Raw genomic sequence first — 6,000 nt, forward strand, 5'->3', positions numbered from 1 at the left:
ATAAATATAAATAATAATTATATTCTATATAATTACTTCACATATATAATATGTATTATTGTCATTATTATCATTATATCTTTGGAATACATGATAGATTACCTAGAAAACTGCTAGCTCACAACTAAAAGCCGCAGGGCTTCATTTGGAAAAAGAAAACAATATACAAGTTTTCTTGACATATTTTTATGTTTATTTGCATGATAAACTCTTTATGACATTGATTCTGAAATTGTCTCCACAGACACATCCTTGCATGCATCCATCTTCTACTGTGTGGCTACCACATAAATAAAAATATTTAATAGGTAAAAATAGCAGCCTCTTTGCTGTAGCCAAGTCTGGGAGTAGATGAATTGTTAATTCAAGTTAAATTACTTTTATGAACTTCTTGTTCATTTATATTAATTGCTTGTACTGACCTGACCTAACCTACTTAGGTGGAACTGCAGAAATTAAAGATGCTCCCATTTTGCATGCACAAAGTGCACAGAGACTTTCTTGCTTAAATGCACTCACATGGACCTCTTGTATAAAAATGAATGAAACTCATTGGTGCTGTGGCCCAGTCAGAGCTGATGTGCCTTTTACAGCCAAGGGTCTGCACAGGCAAGGGTCTGCACAGACCTGAACCTCTGAATTTGGGGTCAAGTGCCAGGTTCAGGGGGATATGGAGTAGGTGATTCAGGAAGGCTGCACCTCCCTGGACCCCAGAGTGGGGAAAGGAGGAGAGCAATGAGCATCCATGGAGTCACAGAATTCCAGGTGGGATCACCTGAGCTGGCATTTCTTGGCCAAAACTCAGTCTAGACAAGATGGGCCAGCACCCTGTAGAGCTGGATCTTGAAAGTGTCCAATGTTGTAGAATCCCCCACTTCCCTGGGGAGATTATTCCAATGGCTAATTGTTCCCAGTGTGAGAAAAATTCCTTTTGTGTCTAATTGGAATCCCCCCATTGCCCATCCTCTTTTCCAAGTGACTCCTTGTGAAAAGGGACTCTCCATCTTTGTAGCCACCTTCACAAAAAGGTGCTTTTGAGGTTTCTTCCTGTCAGGACTGAGGTTGTGCTTCACAGTGGGTCAGGCTGAGATGGTTCTCTCGGGGTTTGAGTGTCCTGTGGATTCAGAAGCATTCCTGTTGTCCCAGGTGTGCTGGGAGGCAGAGCCCTGGAGCTGTGGCTTGTCCAGGCTGCCCATTTCTGATTGCTCAGCAGGGAATGGTGCAGCAATAACTCCTGAAGGGTGCCCCGTCCTCCTTCCCCGCCTCCTGCGTTTATTGGGATGGTTCCATCATCACTCTGGAGCTCTCTTGGTGCTGGTTGGTCTCATAGAACCTCAGGAGTGGGTTCTGGGGATGGATGGGGACAGGGAAGATGTGTGGTGGTGCCCTCACAGACCATTCCATGGGTGAGGGATGGGTTTTAATGTCTGCACTGACTTTGGGCAGAAGGTTTGGACAGAGCCCAGACCCTCTGGCTCCCGACACAGACAAGAGGCAGTTTCTGAACTTTGGGGTGAATCTCAAGCAGCAGGTTCCTGACAGAGCCCAAACACTTCAGCTCCTGACACAGGCAAGGGGGAGTTTCTGAACTTTGGGGTGAATCTCAAGCAGCAGGTTCCTGACAGAGCCCAGACACTTCAGCTCCTGACACAGGCAAGGGTCTGCACAGACCTGAACCTCTGAATTTGGGGTCAAGTGCCAGGTTCAGGGGGATATGGGGTAGGTGATTCAGGAAGGCTGCACCTCCCTGGTACCCCAGAGTGGGGAAAGGAGGAGAGCAATGAGCATCCAGGGTATAAAAGGAGGCTTTGCCCTCCGAAACCTCCAGAGAAAACCCAGTGGGCTCTCCCTCCTTTATTCCAGAAAGCTGCAGGATTCTGTCTCCTTTATGGACCCTGGCTTTTCCCAGTGGGATTTTCCATACAACAGGATGGGGAGGAATTGGCCAAAGGCACAAGGAGACCCCCAATGTGTTATGGAAACAATCCAAGCTCAGCTCCTTGGAGAATTTTATCTCTTCTTCTCCATCACACCTCATCTCAGGATTTCTCTTTTGGTAAGCACAAAGGTAAACACTGGTCATGGAGATTTTATTTCAAGTAATAACAACTCTCCACAGGACCAGAAGCTTTGGAATAGGTTGCCAAAGTCATGTTAAACATCAAGAGCTGGTGGAAGCTATGTATGTTATAATTTTGTTCAGTTGTATAAACCAAAACATGAAGGAGAATGCTCTAAGGTTCTCAAAGTAGGCAGGAGAGGGAGCACATGTTGCAGCAAAGCCCAGCATCTTTAGGAATTCTGTATTTTCATGTCTGGAGCTGGAATGGTTCCTGCTTTGCACCATCCCTAAGTGTCCGTGTATTACTACATTAATTGTGATTCCAATCGATTCCATAATAACTTTAAGAGTCTAAGATTGAGTGGCTTCTGTAAATAGGGTAGAACTAAATAATGGATATTTTGTATTTCATTTTTGTGTTCTTTCTCCTTTGGATCTATATCCAAAAAAAAAAAAAATTAAAAAAAGGAGATTGGAAAAAAAATACTTGACATTTCATCAGATATCTCTAAAATACTTTTCAAAGCCTAGAATACCTTTTTATATGCAGCATTTGAGGAGCAGAACTATTACTGCTACCTTCTTATTTAACCATATCCCGCGTGCTATTGGCTGTTCTCTCACAGTATCAGCCTGCAGAGCCCCATGAATACAGGCATGAAACAGTTTTATTTTACACTGAAGCACATTTTTAGTCATTTTGTCTTCAGAGTGACTGTGGCAGCCTTCATCCCTTGTGGGATCAAAAGCCAGAAAGCAAATACAATAAGACTGATAATAATATTTATGATTGTCAGGTTTAGAGCTGCTCTCTCCCTTTTTGTAAAGCAGGGGAATTCTCACTGGGAACTCGCTTGTTTAGCCCCTTGGGTATGGTTAAGGCTTCTGAAAGGTTTATAAAGCTTCCAAATAAATATTTGTAAAAGAACTACTAGCACTTGGAGACAGAACTGCTGAAAGCTGGTGATATGGCAACTTAACTCAATACACAGTAATTATAGATCTTATTTCCAAGACTTTCATTCCACAGATGGCTCCTTTGCAAGGGAAGGAATAAAAAAAGACAACAGTTTCTTTTTTTTTTTTTCTTTTTTTTTTTCTTTTTTTAGGTTCACCAGAGTTTTTTAGTTTCAGGAAAGAGACTTTTCCATTGAAAGGTGTGGTAGTCTGTTAGAAAAACCAAAATGAGCTGCAGATGAGGAGGTGATGAGGTGCAAAGAGAGTTTGGAGAGAACTGATGGGGGCTTTAGAAACCAAAGCTTGCAGATGTTATGGAGTCATGGAATGTTTGGGTTGGAAGGGACCTTAAAATCCATCCTGTTCCACTTCCTTCTGTGGGCAGGGACATTTCCACTCCCTCAGGCTCACCCTTTGAGTTTACGGGTTTATATCTATCTATCTATATCTATATCTATCTATCTATCTATCTATCTATCTATCTATGTGTGTGTGTATATATATATATATATTTCTATATATATTTCTATATGTATATATAATATATATGGGTTTATTGATGCTCTCTGTAGATTTTCCTGGTGCTCATGGTGGGATTTGACTCCTGTAACAAAGGAACAATAACTGTGTCTGTATTAGGAACAGCTCTGGTGCCCTGTGCAGCTGGTGACTCCCACCCTGGAAATTTGGGCACTGAGCTGCTTTCCTGGGAGTCACCCCCAGGGTGAGAAACGTGGCCCACTATTTAAAACAATTTTCTATAAAAGTTTAATAAAGGATAGAAGGGGCAACATCGAGCTCTGGGGTGCTTGGCAATCTGCCAAAAGCACACTGTTAGCTTAAAACAATATTCTTATATACTTTTATATTACAGGAGTTAAATGCATATTAATGAGGGTTATACACATTCAAACATTCCTGTGGGTTTAGTGTTCTGGGAATTTTTTTGCTTGGTTTTACCCTTTGACTTGTGCATGTGCCATTCTGTAGATTAAATCAATATATTTTATTTCTTCTTGAAGCTCCATTCTGTTTTAAACTTCCTGATAACTGGAGACTCAGTAATTTTTTCTCTTGGTGTCCTGGTTCTTCTCACTGTTACCTTATCATTCAACATAGCTGTTTTTCATGTCATTATCCAAGTTTGTTACACAAATTAAAGTATTTTAGCAGTGCATGGTCTCCATGATGGGAAGGTCTGAGCTATAACATGTTTATCACACCACTATTTATATAAGCTATATGATGTATACACAAAGCTGACAGATTATACTGCATCAAAAGGCATTAAAAGAGATCACAAATTGTACTATATCGGAATCTTTGTGATCAATAACATCTTGCAAAAGCCAGTACATAAATGCAAAAGTCAATAACTGCATTGCCATTTATAGCCCCCAGGGTGACTGGGGGCAGAACCCAGATGTCACTCCCACCTTGGTCCTGCAAATTCCTGGCCAGGATCTGGATCCTAAACCCCAAAGCAGCATCAGAGGGTGTCTCAAACTTCAGAGCCTGGAATGATTTCCAGGCTTTGGCATCTGGGAGGAGGGCTGTGCTGTGTAATTGATGCATTGGACGTGTTGGGTGCATGCTCATAATTTGATTTCTCCTTTCCATGGGTTCTGGACACTGGTGATTAACCACAGCACAGCCTTAAAAGCTGCAGGAAGCCAAGGGTGGGAGCTTGTCTTTCCTAGCCAGCAATATAGGGAAATAACAAGTAGATGGCATTCTACCTCTATTTTTAAATATAGGCACAGCTGCTTAGGATGTAGAGTGTGTTCCTTTCACTTGTTATGCTCCATTGTCAGTCTGAACAAAGAAACTTGCATTTATTTAATTTAGTGCTCGCAGCTTCTGCCTTTAAAAATAGAGCAATAAATATAAACATCGTGTTCAGATTAATTAAATTAGTTTGTGTTAATTAAACAACAGTCAATGAGAATTTTGAACTTTGCTCATCTCCTGCCTGCTGGAGGAAGAGGTGCTTCAGGAATGATGGTAAATGTGTTTCTCTTAGCTGGGTTTGTTTTTCCTTCCCCTGTCCTGAGCCTGATCCAGCCATCCTCAGCTCCAGCTGGATTTCCTGTGCTCATCACAAGGAAGGGCACAGAAAATAAAGATAACTGATTCAAGTTAGCCAGTTATTCCCAGCAGGATCTAGGGTCAACACCAATTTTCTCTTTAGGCTTTAAACGAGGCCTAAAGTACCTGACTTTCCTCTAGGGCTCTGCACTGATTAACTCATCCATGACAGATTGAAATCTATGGACTTCTGGAGTAATTTTTTTTCTGTGGGATCATGCCTTTCCCAGCATTACTCTCTGTAATGACAAAAAATAACTTAGAAAAAAAGAACCTTACCTTCAAAAGGAAAAAAAAAAAAAGGAAAGGTGGAAGAAGTGAAATGTTTGCTTTTTCATGTCAAGATTTCCTTGATATTCTCCCCTTTTTGGGCAGGTTTGTTTGCCAGGAGGAGGCTGCAGTTTGAGGGACTTGCTGTTCTTGCCTGAGGGCTCTCAAGAAACCACCTCACCTCTAAGTGTGGCTTTGAATAGAGGTTAAAAATGCAGTTTAAGCTTAATGAACAGTGATGGAGTGTTAAAAGGCAAGGTGCCTAAATGAGAAACAAAAACGTGTTTCAGCTCTAGCCCCACAGTCTCATTAGAATCATATTAAAGTTCTCTCTCTAGGGAGTGGCCAAGCTGCACCAGGGTTTGCAGCACTGATGGACGCAATTGGTGATTTGGTAAAGTGCAGGTAGGTATTAATTGCATTAATCCATTTTTTTGATATTATTAAGTGCAAGACTTTTTTATGAGCTTCATCAGCTTCATCACCATTGAGGATCCAGATTTTTGCAGGATGAGGGGTTTGGCTGGACTGGAATTGCACAGCACTGCTGGAATCCACTGGCCAGAGCTTTAGCAGGGGTAAAATGGGGCAACTCTCCCCTAAGGGAAGAAATTTGTTTCAGT

Source organism: Agelaius phoeniceus, chromosome 10, assembly GCF_051311805.1.
Source record: "Agelaius phoeniceus isolate bAgePho1 chromosome 10, bAgePho1.hap1, whole genome shotgun sequence".
Taxonomy (NCBI): Eukaryota; Metazoa; Chordata; class Aves; order Passeriformes; family Icteridae; genus Agelaius; species Agelaius phoeniceus.